The sequence below is a fragment of the Eretmochelys imbricata genome, chromosome 1, assembly GCF_965152235.1.
Source record: "Eretmochelys imbricata isolate rEreImb1 chromosome 1, rEreImb1.hap1, whole genome shotgun sequence".
Lineage (NCBI taxonomy): Eukaryota > Metazoa > Chordata > Testudines > Cheloniidae > Eretmochelys > Eretmochelys imbricata.
The window spans coordinates 133,330,762-133,347,544 of record NC_135572.1 but is presented as its reverse complement, the minus strand read 5'-3'; the positions used below and the strand labels follow the sequence as shown (position 1 = coordinate 133,347,544).

Genomic DNA, 16,783 nt, shown 5'->3' with positions numbered 1-16,783 from the left:
GGTCGGTAATGAGTCTTTTTTCATCCACCTAAAGAAGATGCAGAAATGTTCATTCACATCACAGAGCATCCTCCACATAACCGTCTCCCCCTTCATTTCCTCCAATACCTCTCAACATTTAGAGAGACAACAGTATAACAGTATTTGCTGTTCATGTGTACTGCACATTAACTACATTTGCATTTCTATTGACGGTTAGTGTGAAAACTGCACCTGCTCTAAATAAAGCCATTTTTTCCTGTGTGATAGGTGAACAATATGTGGGAATTCATATGGCGATAGTATGTTTAAAAGGAATTAGGCTCTCAAAAAAAAAAAAGACAAATATTGAACTATATCATCATAATGTAGCCTCCTGCTCTCCAGGAATCATTAAAAACAAACAGTCACCCTCTAAAGGAACTTGTAATATAATGTATTCTTCTTTAAAAGCCAACATCCACCTGCAAGTCCCCTACTAGTGATCAGTTCTCATTTACAGCCTTGTAAAGTAGCAATGTCTATATATTTTAATGCTGAGGCCAAACAAGGGACTTTTCTGCCTTTCAAATTTAGTGAGATATAGTTTTCCAAACCCCAAGGAAAGGCTGTAACACTTTGCTTCAGACTGTGAAATAAAATGGAGATTTAATTTCATCAACATTTTAGGTTTGATCAGAATAAGGGATTGTATGCTGAAGATCAAAAGTAGTCTTCCTAGCAACTATCCAGTTCTTCTACTTCCCTGAAAAGCAGTAATTTCAATAGATGCAACTGTTTAAATAAACTAATTTGTTTCATTTTCATGAAGTTTTGGGTTAATTAAACTTCAAATGAGTCAACCCTTATCCTGACCCCCATCCACATAAAACACCCTACGAAACAAGTTTCTTCATAATATAAAAGAGAAGAAAACCTTCTAGAAATAACTTATAAAATGTCAGTTTCATTAAGAATTTCTGTAGATAAATTGATATAAATATAATTGTAAATACTTAATTCATCTCCATGAGAAAGAAAGAGCCCTAAGTCCCCAGATAGTGAAAGATTATCCATCATACTCATTGAACACTAGTAACACAGTATCTTAAAAAATTACTGTCGTAAACCATTGACTGTAGTTCACAATAGTAATAATCCCTCTGAAATTAGCTGTTAAACACAGCTAAAATGCTACATGCTACAGCATCAACAGGCTTTGCTTGGTTTCATCTTTGCCTATTAGCTAAAAAAATCAGACATTAAGTTCTGTTAAATTATTTCTCAGGGACTACAGTATAATTTAATACCACACACACAAAGTTGCACGAAAGAATTTTTATGTTGTTGCAAACTAAGGGCCAGATTTTCAAAAGAGCTCAGAACACTACAGCTTTCATTCAGAACAACGTTCCCACCAGGAGCAGCTGGGTACAGCATATGTACAAAAAAAGTCACCCTTCATTTATTTGCCAAATAGGGAAAATCTGGCCTCAGTGCACTCACTTTCAATTTTAAAAGGAAATGCATGGGTTCACAATGATCACAAGTGAGTAGCAAATATATGAGTAGGCTGGATAAAGCACTTGATAAATCACTATAGGGAAGAATCCTGTACCAATAAGGGGATAAACTACATTACTTAACTAGAGTGCCTTCATCTTCTAATTCTGTGGTGGACTTTTTGCCTTTTTCATACAAACCAAGTACATATATGGTCTTCCTGGCCTACTGTTCCAGTGAAAAGAATCAAAACACCTACTTATCTCTGTTCCAGTGCAGGACAAATACTACTACATGTTCTTTGAAAAGCACAGAATGACAATCTTCCTTTCCACCAACAAGCTTCTTTGTCATGTAAACGATTGAAACTTTTAAACTATAACTCCAGAGAGACCACCTTTGTTGCTGCCCTTAAAAATGACCAAAAAAAGTGAACAATGCAGAGGAAGAAAATAATCTTAAAATGAATGCTTGAATTTATACAGAGTCCAAGATACTAAAGGCCAGGAAATACCTTGTCAGTCATCACTATCAATAGCAACAGACTAAGTACAAAGAGAAGGACAGATGACTTAGGGTTTATAAATGAAAACTTTTGATGAGTATTATTATAAAAGTTAAAAGAAACAAGAAAACATCTCTGAACGGTCTATATCAGATTGAAAACAGAAATGTTAAACTAATTTTGATTTTAAAATATGCAAACTATTATTTAACAATATGATATTTCTCCCCTTTAAAAAACCTTACACCTGCATACTGGGAGTCTTTAGGGTAGATCCTGGATATTCATTGGTTCAGGGGTGTGCCTGGGCATATGCATTTGCAGGAACCAGCCCTTAAACATGAACAGCAAATTCACATGAAAACAACCACCGAGTTTTAAAGCTGCAAATGACAAACAATGTGAGATTACTTGAGTTACAAAACAAAAAATGACCTTAAGTGGGGGTCTTACTGTATTTCACAAAGATAAGAATAGATTCTTATGCTATGTACATGTGGGTGTGTAATGAGTTTAAAATCTTACATGGTGTTGTAGCTTATGAAACTTAGTGATTTGTTATAAGAGGTGTCATGTTTAATTCTCTCTTTATACCACAAGTGATTAAAAAGGCAAAAAAATGTATACTTGCACTATAAAGAAATAATCAGTTAATACCACTGCAAGCTAAAATATGCTTGCCTACACAGCTATCATACATTTATCAACTTTTTATTATTTTCATTCGTTGAATATAGGAATATGATTAAGCCATGGCAATGTTTTTGAATCAAACACACTGATATCTGTCTAGGTCAGACATGAACCGAAAGCAATGATCTTCATAAGAGACAGTTTCTCTAAAATGTAACATAGGTAGAAATCAAGAATCTTTGCCTTACATAAACAACAATAAACCTCCTCAAACTAAAAATAACTTTTATGGCAATAATAAATTCCCAGCATGGAGAAGTGCTACAATTTTGGTATTCATTTCAGAAAACTGAATGACCTTTGCCTCTATATTAAGAATACATACTGGGCAAGAAAGGGGGAAAAAGTGGTCAATGCTAGAGTTTGCTTATCTGCTCATTCAAACTACCCCAGTTTACATGGGATCCATTTGTATTTTAAGGAGTATCTATTGTGAATCACCTTACCCAGTAAAATGAAAAGTCTTGGGGGTGGCATAGGGGAAACATAAATTTGGTTCTTGGATTCTCACTTCCTAAGAAACTGCCAGCACCTTCAGTCCTGTTATGGAAGGGAGTACCCTTGCATTACTTAATGACGACTCTTTTAATTGACTCTGCAGCAGCTTTTCCCTCAATTAACATGGCAAAGAGCAACAACGGTCTGCAACTTAGGGCTTATCTTCACATACACTGGTGCAGCTGCATCGCTGTAGCACTTCCTTGTTGTTTTTGTGGATACAGGCTACCCCCGATACTTGACACTTTAGTAAAGACACTATTACACCAATACGAGAGCTTCTTCCATTGGTGTAGTTAATCCACCTCCTCGAGAGGCGGTAGCTATGTCAACGGGAGAAGCCCTCCCATTAACAAAGCGCTGTCTACATGCAGGGTTAGGTCGTTGCTCAGGGGTGGGAATGTGAATCCAGAGTCCTCTCTCATGTGCTCTTTTCTACCTATCTCTGCTCTCTGGTGCTTGACTGTTTCTGTGCTCAAACCTTCCTCTATAAGGCCCTGATCCTACAAAGTGCCATGCAACTGGGCCCCAATCCAGCAAAGCGTGTGCTTAACTTTAAGTCAGTGATAGTTCCATTGCACTCAGCAGTTATTCTCACAAAACTAAATCAGCAAAAATAAAAGGCCAAGAACAACAGAAGATGTTTTAGCTATAATCTTTTTCTTCGCTTAACTTTATATAGGCTTTGAGGGTAGAAACAAAAAACAAGGCCTTTTATGAAGTGCCGAAGGTAATACACAAGCTCTTAAAGAAGCAAGCCCAAATATTCTTGCCCTGTTTTATTCCAAGAAACCTTGAGTCATCTGCATAGTTTCCAGGGATTAAAGCCAGTACAGTTAATATTTATTTTTCAGGCACAGAAAAGCTAAAAAAAGCTGACAGTATTTTAATTATTTAAACATTTACTTACTCAGGGGCAAATGTAGCCAAATACCCAGTCTCCCCCAGATTTTCCCTTCAGGCCAGTTTCCTATCCTTGGGTACCTGTCAATGACAAAAAAAAGGAAAGTTCATACAAGTCCTCCTCAAGAGTTCATGACTTTACCCGAATGCTCCTTGACCCAAAAACGTCAACTAAAAGTGCTAGATATCTGGACTGATAACAGGATTCTCTCCCATCAATTTACTCGACCAGAAAAAGGCTAAATGAACTTTTCTGTGCAGGGAGACTGCTCTCACTTTGACCAGTTCTGCAAATCATTCTGTCTGTAGAATCAACAGAACATCAAAGATTTTTTTCTGAGTGAAAACTAGTGTAAATTCAGGCTACTGAAAGGCAAGTTTGATGACACAGGCATCCTTTATCCTTTTTTTAAAAAGGGGGTATTAACTGAAAGTGGCACGATCAAGGTTTTATTGGCCACAGATTTAATTTACCTTAAAACTGTTATTGCCTGAAGCAGAAATCCTACAGATTCAATTACCTTTTTACATATCGTGAGAGTTTTTGTGATTTTATTTACTTAATTAAGGTAGGGCCCAATAAAAAATATTGATAATTATGACAGTATGACATAACAGTTGAAATTATTATCGCTAAGCAATAACCATCATGTTACTTTGAACTATATTCAGAGCACAGGGGGCCAAATGCTGATAGCCAAGTGGAAAAAAAGAACAAAGTTCGTGTAAGTCTGAATTTCCCCTGTTAATATGGTAGAAAAAATGATACATGAAATGAAGGGGGGAAATTATTTAATTAATTTCTTATATTTATATGATAAAAGTAATTAAAGAAAATTCAAAACAGTGGCGAGTTGAATATACATCAAAAATTTTTAAAATGGTTAAATAAAATTTTAACCATATTCTCTCCAGTCTTATTTTCTTTCGCACCGTCTATCCAGGCTCTTCCAGAAGAAATATACAAAAGGCATGGCAGCATCAACCCTCAGCTCCCTCCATTCACCGATCATTAAAAGAAAGTTATTTAAGCTACAAAATCAAGCACTTAAAAGCTAGGAAGTCCCAGAGTCAAGGTTGCCTGTGCAACCAACTTGTGCACTGAATAAGGCAGGAGTCCTATGGAAAAAATAGCAGGTAAATATGTCATTAAAGAATGCATCGTAATGCAGAGGCACATCAATATAAGCCCCAATTTAAGCATTCCTAAAACAATTGTTCCTAAAAATTCTTTACTACCCGTTATAAAATGTAACTGCATCAAAAGGATACATTTTCAATTTCTTTTATTATTTATTATTATTATTAATTGTAGAATAGTTTTAGGATAAGGAGCAATCAGCAAAAGATGAGAGGAGAGTAAATTAGATTATTTTTTACCACCATTAGGGTTACAGTATTTTATATAAAAATTCTAATTGCACAAAGGCCTATTGAATAAAACATGACAAATATACAACTGTCCATGGACTGGTCAAATTCTGACCCTGGTATAATATGGAGAAAAGGGGCACAAAGACCACCCTAGGACCACAAGTGCTCCAGACAGAATGAGGGAGGACTCTTCTTCCATTACCACCTGTCTTACAGTGCAGGAAGGGTTCTGAAACCTAATGGTCCCCCATATCAGTGCCCTGACATGTAAGTCTATTACAAAAATTAAAGAGACAATGTGGATGAGGTAATATCTTTTATTGGACTAACTTCTGTCGCTGACAGGTACAAGCTTATGAGCCACACAGAGCTCTTCTTCAGGCTCGGGAAAAATACTCCGAACATCACAGCTAAATGAAAGGTGGAACAGATGGTTTAGTATAAGTAGATAGCACATGCTGTAAGGGACCATTCAAGGCAGAGTGGCCTGTTAACGCTACACTGCATCACATAAATGTCAGCCATGCTGGGATCTCTAGGTCACACAACCCACTGAGCGTCTACTCAGCTCAATGTCCACCAATTCGGTAGACCCGCTACCTCCATCTGGGACTCATGGAAGCAGCATGCATGCTCATTGCCCCTCTGCTAATACCCACTATGCTTTCTCAAATACCTAATGGTCATAAATGGGCAGAGTCCAGGAAGAGTTTGGTTAACATGTAAGCATTACATAGTCATCTCATGGATCCTAAAACAACCAGGCTGTGCTTACATGGCGGCACTGAAGAGAAGAACGATGGTCTAAGTAGTGTTCAATTCCCTCCTCTGTCACAGACTTCCTCTCTGACCTTGGACAGATCACCTAGTCTCTGTGCTTAGTTCCCTATCTGCAAAATGGGGATAATAGAGCTTTGCTAACCCACAGGGACTTGTATTTATCCTTGCATTAAAGATTGTGAAGCATGAAGATACTGCAATAAATGGGGGCCATGTAAATACCATAGATAGACAGGTGCACCTCCTGGGCTCAACAGCATTGAATCCACAGAATTTGGCCCTCTGTGCATAAGCACCAGATAACGAAAATAAATGCTTCCAATTAATTTCAGCTGCTTTTTTAAATCAAAGCAAAAATGGTACCATTCAGTGACAACCAGGGCTGTTGACTTCCTACAGGCATATTAGTAATAGCAAGCTCCCACTCCTGACATTTTCTGGACCCCTGAACACAACATTGCCCTTGATTCTGTCCTTACATTTTAGATTTGAGCAAATACAGTTTCCTTCTTGAATAACGTTTCATTTGGAATTTTTGCCCTCTGCCCTGTCCCTGAGGGATGAGCCTGGATCATCTTCCCCCCACGGAGAAGGGAAGTAGCTAATAGTCCAACTTCACACGTTCTTAGGGAGAAAACAAAAAACAACCAAAGAAATGTTCCAGTCTCTTCCTGCACTGTATCTATTGTGTGTGTATTTATGGGTTGAATTTTGATCCTGAGATGATCTCACAGAAGGTGATTGGGGGGTGGGGGTGGGGAGAAAGACATCAGTGTTTTCCCCATGAAAAGTGTGTGTTTGGGAGGGAACCAAAAAGGCAGTCAAAAAAGCAACATGATTGATTACTTTTGGGATTTTTTAAATTATATTTTTTAAACCAATCCAAGTTTTAAACATCTGGGATTGGCAATAGTGGAGTTCTCATTAACTGAGCTTGGCTTTCAACAAACCAAACCAGAACTGAGAAGTTTCATTACAAAATCAAATCCCATGAGAGCTTCATGATGAAAGTTTTGCCCACCTCTAATTCAAGTCGCACACAAAAATAACTTGGGAGAAATCTCCACTACATGCAGCTTACCTTAGATCAGTGTTTCTCAAATGCGGCCATGTCATAAAAATAAAGGGAAGGGTAACCACCTTTCTGTATACAGTGCTATAAAATCCCTCCTGGCCAGAGGCAAAACCCTTTCACCTGTAAAGGGTTAAGAAGCTAAGATAACTTCGCTGGCACCTGACCAAAATGACCAATGAGACAAAATACTTTCAAATCAGGAGCGGGGGGGAAGCAAAGGGTCTGTCTGTCTGTGTGATGCTTTTGCCGGGAACAGATCAGAAAATGTAGACTTAGAACTTCTGTAAAGTTAGTAAGTAATCTAGCTAGAAATGCGTTAGATTTACTTTTGTTTAATGGCGGGTAAAAGATGCTGTGCTGGAGGGAATGTATATTCCTGTTTTTGTGTCTTTTTTTAACTTAAGGTTTTGCCTAGAGGGATTATCTATGTTTTGAATCTGATTACCCTGTAAGGTATTTACCATCCTGATTTTACAGAGGTGATTCTCTTACCTTTTTTTTTTAATTAAAATTCTTATTTTAAGAACCTGATTGATTTTTCATTGTTCTTAAGATCCAAGGGTTTGGGTCTGTGTTCACCTGTACCAATTGGTGAGGATTTTTATCAAGCCTTCCACAGGAAAGGGGGTGTAGGGCTTGAGGGGATATTTTGGGGAAAGACGTCTCCAAGTGGGCTCTTTCCCTGTTCTTTGTTTAACATGCTTGGTGGTGGCAGCATAGGGTTCAAGGACAAGGCAAAGTTTGTATCTTGGGGAAAGTTTTTAACCTACGCTGGTAAGAATAAGCTTAGGGGGTCTTTCATGCAGGTCCCCACATCTGTACCCTAGAGTTCAGAGTTGGGAAGGAACCTTGACAGGCCACCAGGGGCTTTTCTTGTGGCTACAGCCTCCTGGGTAGTGGGGGCGGGGAGGCAAAACAGTGGCCCCTTCCCTGGGGCCACCAGCAGCAGTTGGGCCCTGCCCCCCTCTGGAGACACAAACACTGGAGGAGCAGGCAGCCAGTGAGTTTCCCACCTTCCCGAGGATGGTGGGGTCAAGCTTCAGCAGGAGGCAGGCTCCAGCTGTGGGGCTTTGGGCTCCATTCTAGGACCCAGGGTTCATCTCTGGTCCCCGTCCCCTGGAGGCAGGACTTTGGGCTCTGTCCCCAAGCTGTGCAGCAGCAGGCTCCGGCCCCAGCCCCTGGCCGGGTGTCAGTGGGCTCTGGCCCCAGGCTCCCTCCCCATTACCCCTGGCCCTTGCTGCCTTCCCCAGCCCCCCATCCATTCCCCCTATCGCCTCTGACTCTGCTGCCTCCCTACCCACCTCCCTATACAAAGCTTAATTTGTCCCCTGGTATACGGGAGCCGAGTAGGTCTGCCCTGAAAAGTGATATTCCTATGTTTGTTAATATCACTTTTCACAGCAGATTTAGCAGCTAGCTGGGAGGCTGTGAAAAGTGATATTAACATACAAGTATCACTTTTCACAGCAGCAGTCTTACTAGCCAGTAAGTCTTTAAAAAGCAACCCAAAAAACCCCTAAAGAAACAACAAAAAAGACAAGAATGTACAAAGCACTTATTTGTGTTTCTATTCTGTTTAGGTCCAGCAAAGGATAGAGACAACTGTATATTATTTTTAATATTGAGTCTGCAAAAAAAAAAAAAAAACCTCAAAACCCCCCTATGTAAATAAATGACAATGACATGAACATGTATATGTGCATATTTATTTGTTTTTTCCTAAAGTTAATTAAGTATTTTAGGAAAATTGTCAGAGTAGCTACCAGCAAGAGTTGATGGCTACACTCTGAGGCCACCAAAAATTTGTTGTGAGAAGCCCTGCCTTAGATCAATATATAGAGAGGGTACATTGCCTATTTTAGAAAGATACCTTAGGAGTGTGATGAATTTACAAGCGGTCATTGTTGCTTTATATTTGGGCCCAAAATTTAGGTTTTCAAGGGTTTTTTTTTCAAAGGTAGGTGAGGAGGGTTTAAAATGTAAGTGTTTATAAACCCTAATATAGAATAAGCAACTTCAGCTTTCTGATATCAACACCCAATGTTATTAGAGGCTTTTGCAATTAAGCACTTACAAATCTACTTCCATTACAATATACACCAGCCTCCCCACCAAATCTGCTTTTCTACCTCTATTTCTCATGGCTCACATTTTACATATTACCCCCTCTGTCCTCGCTGCTCCTCGACCACACCTGTCAATTCGTTCCCCACTTTTTTGCTTCTTCCTCTTAATTGACATCCATCCACACTTTCCTCACCTAAACACCGCACAAATTTCAGCTGATGCAGAACGCAGCTGCCTTTTTGCCTAGTGTAATCAGTACTTCTTCAGGGAATACATCACACATGTGCTCCACAGACTGCATGAGCTTCCAGTTAGCTTCAGGGTGCAATTCAAAACCTGTGTATTTCAGTCTGTAGGTCAAAGGCAGAGATGAATCTAAGGGAGGAGTCCAAATTGGTATAAATTAAAACAATTTAGATTCTCTTAGGATTTCCTTAAACTAACAGGACCTTCCAACATCACCTCTGCAATTGGCTCCCTGAATCTAATCTGATATAATTTGTGTGCTGAGGGAGCAGAAGACAGGATTGCAGCAAGAATATAAAACTGTAAGATAATGTTTGATATGCAAACAGGTCTTTTATTATTGCTACATAGAGTTTGTTGTTGGAGCATTTACTTTTTTCTGCTGTGTTTGGAACAAAGAATTATTTTTAAACAAATATTCTTTTTAAGTAGACTCCACACACCAATTTTGCTTTATGCACCAGGGATGAAATTCATCCTTGAGCACAAGCATGCCCCTCCTCACAGGGCTGAATTTGTAACTGTTATCCAAATTCAACTCACCCCAAGGTTTATTGATCCTCTGATCATATACTATATAATACGAAGTATTATGATATTCAGAATGTTGAGCAATAGGAAAAAAATTGCCAGCCAAAAATCTAAGGGACTTCGAGAAGAGATTTTCAAAGCCAGCTAAAGGATTTAGCGATACAACTCCCATTGCAAGTAGTGGGAATTACGAAACTTGGCTAAATCCCCTAGTTAACTTTGAAACTCTCAACCTCAGTCTAACAAAATTGATTTAGGAAGGTAAGCCTGCTTCTTTCATATTCTGCTACTTCAGCAATGAACTGCCATTTAATAATGCTGCACTTTGCACACATGTACAAACAACTGGTTCAACATTAAGAGAGATGTGCTGAAGGTGAACTATTATTACATCTACAGATACTTTCAATGTTAAAACCAGACCCAAAACAGCTAAGCTATCTTAAATAACAAAAACAGTCCACTGATGTTAGTCATTTTTATATTTAAATATTAAATTATAAATAATTAAAGTTTACGTATATCTGAACAAGACGGGAGTTCAACGCATACATTTAATGCTTGATATAACTGCAACCCTCCCCCCAATGTATGTACAGCATCACCAATGTACATAGTGCCTTCAGATCACTTATTTCTTTGTGCAGTAAGTTAGTGGAGAGCTATATGTTAAATACTGGGAGTGACATATAATTACAGAATATCTTTTTCACTGAGCTCCATGAATTCACAGGAGAAGAAAGTGAAATTCAGACCTATCAGCGTGACCAAAATCATGCAAAAGATAAAAGTGAGAAAACATGGCTTTAGTGTTTCAACAGCATCCATCATATATGATGTTTAGCTTTTTGTCTCAAATAGATATGGCAGTATCACAAGCTTGTATTGTCTCTTTCTTCTCTGATTTAGCTTAGCTGTAACAGATGGAGAGTATAAGTGATTAAAATATGTCCCAAATATTCTGTGTCCTCCTGCTACCTCAAAGTCAAGGACCTGAACCTGCAAACCCTCACTCGCATGTGTCAGTGGGACTAGTAAGGATTTGAGGCCCAGTCCTGAAAATACTACGATCTTGTCCACACAGTGGGGTGGCACATGCTGTGAGGATGTGATCTCTAAAGCGCGCTAATGTTTTGCACAATAATTAACCCGTGCAGACCCTGCTTGTTGGCACTAAAGTTTTCCTAGTGCGCTTTAACATGATACAGTTTCAAACAGCACTATGTTGAAGCTCAGCAGAAGGGTCCACCCAGACCCACTAATGCATAACACATGAGTTCACTTTAGAAATCACACCTCTGTTGAGCGCATTACCCCGCTGTATGGACAAGTCTTAAGTGGTGCTGAGCACTTGCAACCACTGCTGAACTCAGCATGACCAGGTGCTCAGCACGTGTCAGAAATTGGTGCTGTAAGCCGCAAGGATCTTAATGCTATGATTCAATTGTTTTTGCTAGTTCATGACGACTTAGTATAATCATGCATTTTGTAGGATACTGATAGGGTTGCCAACCTTCCAGGATTGTCCTGGAGTCTCCAGGAATTAAAGATTAATCTTTAATAGAAGATGTCATGTGATGAAACCTCTAGTAATATGTCCAGCCAAAACTGGCAACCCTAGCACTGATGTTGTGAAGACACTTGACAGTGGAATAAGAGTGGTTTTTTTCAGGTTAGTTTAAACCTCTTCCAAAGTGACATAAGCTAAAGCATTAACAGGCACTCATACTGGAGTAAGATTGTCCATATGGGGAGTTATACTGGTATAAATATAGCAATTTAAATTCACACTCTTCTTGTATTGGTATCTTTCCCATGTAAACAAACAAACCCTAGAATTTCTCAGAAGCCCTTTAAACACAACTTATATATGTATACTTTCCTACAGCCAATGCATGTAACATTTCTTTGATCTGTGAACTTCACAGTTCATGGAGGAAGTGGGGGAGGCAGGGCGGTGAGAGAGAAGAGGACGCACTCGGCACCTGCTAGTTTCAGTAACCACTCATCACAACAACACTTCATGCAGGGCAGTCCCAGAATTACATTTCCAACCATCCAAAAGTATTAAAGACAATCTGATTCCTTACATATTGGAAACAAAATCCACAACATGAAACACAAGTTACCGGTGCACTTTTGTTCAGCTTTACGGTATGTGATACGTTAGTTAAACAAGGGAGAAAAAGATTTGCCACAAAAGGGTGTGCCAACAATTTAATAAATACTTATATAGCGTTTTTCATCCTTAGGCCTCCAAAGTATACTACAAAAGAGGTAACAATAACACCCATTTTACAGTTGGGAAACTAAAGCCAAATTAACATCTCTGGCCAAAAAATTCAAAAAGGGTTACTGATTTTGGGTGACAAACATGACAAACCTTTACCTAATTTTCAAAAGTGCTCAGTAGCTACATCTCAAATTGACTTCAGCAAAAGTTGTAGGTATTGCACACCTCTGAAAAATATCAGGTTCAAGTCATGTAGCATTGAGAAAAAAACAAAAGCCATCAAAAACCACTGGCCTCTTTTTAAAATCGGACTTTTTCAAATAATTTGTGTAAGATGAAACAACACTTAATTGGCAAAGCTGGGAATAGACGCCTGGTCTCCTAACTCATGGTCTCGTGGATTCTCCACTAGACTTTATAAATAATTATATTTATATTACAGTAGTGCCCATGACGCCCCAATCAGGATCCAGGCCATATAATGGTAGTTGCCAAACAACACATATAAGAGACAGAGTCCTCCCTTAGTCCAATAAAAGTTGGATAAAATGTTATAAAATAATGTGTTCCCGATGTTAGAAAATACTAATTTAAGGATTTAACTTCTTTTTAATCAGGATCTCTAATGAAAGGTTGAAAGGGATTGTCTCTTTAAACCCTGTACTGTATAAAGTCTAGAAAGCTTTACGCCATCCATTACCAGCTGCTTTCCTTGTGACCTTAACCTACTAATTTAGGAACCACGTTTCTTCCTGTTGTACACTTAAACAGGAAGCAGCTTTGTCAAAACTGTGCTGTAAACAAAGCAACAAGTATATACGGTGCTGTGGTTTTTCAACGACCAGACAAGCTAATGGCAATGCTGCTCTTTTTCATTCTCCACTGCTCCAGACACCGCTTCCTGCCTACCTTCTAATGACTTAATTCAATACCAAGAGTAAGTCCAGGTCTATGCTTAAAAGTTAGGTCGACCCAGCTATGTTGCTCAGGAATGTGAAAAATCCACACCCCTAAATTGCGTAGTTCAGCCAGCATAACCCCCAGAGTAGAGAGCACTAAATTGATGGAAGAATTCTTCCATCGACCTAGATACCACCACTGAGGGAGGTGGAATACCTACATGGACAGGAGGTAAACCTCATCTCATCTCATTTCCTTTCCATACTTTCCTCTTTTAACTTGGGGTCTTAGTGGATCTACTGCACTTCCTGAAAATTCACTTTCTCATAGAAATTCCGGGAGGGGAAAATGGGAGAAGAATGGAAGGGGCCATAAGACATCTATATACTAACATAATTCCTTCCTGCGCTATATGTGAAGAGTATGTGTTTCTCAGTTAAATGAGGAATAGAGGGAGGGAGATGTCTTGCATAGAATAGCAAAACCCTCCAGAGCAGAAGGAATGTGGCACTGCACCTGGATCACTATCGCATCGCAACTTCTTGTATTGGAACAGCGTTTAAAGGAACTGGAGCATTTAAATAGCATTTTTCACATTCAAAGTGTTTTATCATCATTAAATAATTCACATAACATTCCTATGCGGTAGCTGGAGTTGTATTACTATCCCCATTTTACAGATGGAGAAACTGAGGCTAGGATTAGCGTGACATGATCAAGGCCACATAGTGAGAGAGTGGGATTAGAAATCGGCATTTTCTGACTCCCGATCCTATGCTTATTCCTTCAGAATGATAGAAACTTGAACTAGCTTTAAGCCACCTCTTCCACATATTTGTTCAGTGCAGTCAAAGCAGGAAATATTCACCTCAGAAATGTCTCTAGATATAGCTTCTTGCTCCACTATCTGTCTGTAACAAAGGCACTGTTTAACTCTCCTGAACAATTTGTTTCAAAAATCACATTTTTAAACTAACCATTTGGGTTTCCATGGACTGTTTGGATATCTCCTTTTTTAAGCGTCTTGTTGAAACTAAAATAATAGGTCCCACCAAAATTCAGACTTCACAGTGAATGACTGTAAAATTGCAGAGTACAAATGATAATCATGATGGATACAGTAGATGACTGATAGTCAAGCAAAAAAGCTTTGTTTATGGCTCCTATGGAACTGAAAAATGTAACATAGGCTAGTGCAATTCTAAATATATTATGCATCTATTGCCAAAATATTCTAATTAACAAAACATACTATATCAGCAGGAGACTTTGGACCATGGTTTAAAACCGAACATAGTCTAAATTTCCCTCAATATGTAGTAGCTCTTAATTCCCTCAAAATGTTGTGTCTGTTTTGTATTCCTGATATCACAATCCGGAAATATTTTTTCTTCTAAGCAATATATGGAGCCATCATTTTCTTCTGAGCTAGTATTTAAATCATGCAAGCATTCAAGCCAAACACGACACAGCTACTTCTGCTAAGAAAATAAATATCCTGATTTTTTTTATTTTATTTTTTTAATACACAAATTATTGTATACACATCCTTTAAATCTGCTGTTGAGCTCTGTTACGGTTTTCCCTCCACAAGTGAGAGGAATACTAGTAAGTCATGAGGCAACCATGATGCTGCTCTATACACGCTAGAGATGAGAGGTGGGAAAAGCCAGCCTGTTAGCAGTGCTGCAGAAAACGGAAGCAGAATGTCTGGGCAAGATATGAGCATGGCTATAGCCTTACCCTTCAGCTAACAGTACACGCACTATACCTATTACACAGATGCAGCAAGTGCCAACTTCCAGAAGAGTCCAGACACCGAAGCAGCATTTTGCCTTATGTTGTCATAATATTTCCGTCCATTACTCGGGAACTCAAGCTGGTTCTCCAATACCTGCACCTTGCATAATCAGCCTCTCAGAGCTACAATTTGGCCCTCGTACTTTCATTGATATTTTCCCTTGTCAACAATTACATTAACTGAAATTATAGACACGTTCTACGTACAATTTAAAATAGTTTCTGGCCAGCATTTGTACAAAAACAAACTAGATCTCGGACAGTTTGAATGCTCATCTGAAGTAAAACTGTAAATAGGTATGGTCAGACTATAAACACTCCTACAAAAATGATTACTTTGACAGTTGAGGCAAAATTATTCCATTGACTTTTGCACTTGTGATCCAGGTTGGAGTGAGAGAAAAAAGCTTTTTACACTGCAGATTACATAGGTCTCATTATAAAATAGAACTAGATTTCATGTGTCTAAATATGAAACTTTCATGCAGAGTTAATCTGATTTTCAAGAAGACTTTAGGAATGTATTTTGCCTGAATGTAAATGCACGCTTACTTAGCACATGCATCACCAACTGTTTGCATTAAAATTCCTAGTTTGCATGTACACACGACTCAACAGACATGAAAGTTAGGCATTCATTTTGTCCATTCACAAAGGCACATACATTAACTTGAAAATCAGGCCCTATACTTTAACCAAATGCGGTGTGTTTGGAGCAAAAATGAATAGGCAGGTGTTTCACAATTGACATTTTGTTGGCAGTGGTATAAAGAAGGACAAGAATTAAAGGTATTTGCAGTATACTACTCCCACCAGTCAGGGTTGATACACGATTGTGAGACAAGGTGAGGAAACTTTCATTGCCACTGCCTTGCTGTAGTTAAGCTCTGGATTAGTTTTCCAAGGGTACCAAGTTATCCTCTCTCTCAGCACTAAATTCACTTCATTTTTTTGGATGAGGGCAGTAAAGGGACTGGACATAATTTAAAAAATGGACAGCACACTTGCATAGTTTCCACATCAATAACTATAAATGTAGTGAACATGCCTTACCCATCCTCACTGACTAACCCTCACTTCACCTCTTTACATTTTAATCTTTTTTAACATTTCTAAAGCCATCAGCAGAAAAGAAAAAGACATACTCTTTCCAACAAAGGCACAAGTGCATCTTGTGATGAATATATTTTGTTAGTAAAGCAATGTGTCCACATATGTAAGAAATAAAGTGTATGGGGATATATAAGGATGTCTCAGCAAGTGATAACTGATAATCCATTTACAAAAAACAAAATACGAAAAGGAGGCAAGAAACCAAGAATAGGGCTGTTTGAATAGCATTACAGCTAGATTTTATCTGTTTTGCTGGGGACACAGTTTCAGTGATTTTTGGCTCATATAGCAAAACCTAGATAACTGACTGTAAATTGAAATTTGTTTAGATGTTCAAAAAAAGTGCAAAACCAAAATCATCCCCTTCAGCGTACTGTCTTGGATTTTGCATCAAAGTGTAAGCTTAGATAATTCCTTGACAAAAATCAAAATTTCCCCAAAACTGGCCATGCCAAACTTCCACACATAGTAAATCTGTGTACAAAATAAAAATATGGGCATTCAGATACTGAGTAACGGCAGTGGATAATAAAATATAGGTAATACAATATATCTTTATTAGACCACCCCTGGGATCCCAGTGAACGTATTCACATGACAGAAA

General features: G+C 38.5%; 1 protein-coding gene across 3 annotated transcripts in view; it reads right to left on the bottom strand.

Moving 5' to 3' along the window:
* The window catches only part of TBL1X (transducin beta like 1 X-linked), a 253,238-nt gene that overhangs the window by 179,194 nt on the left and 57,261 nt on the right, over positions 1-16,783 (bottom strand). For all 3 annotated transcript variants that reach the window (XM_077815487.1, XM_077815494.1, XM_077815503.1), the window contains one exon: positions 4,068-4,141. The gene's annotated coding sequence lies outside the window, so the exon portion shown is untranslated. The remainder of the gene's footprint in view (positions 1-4,067; positions 4,142-16,783) is intronic.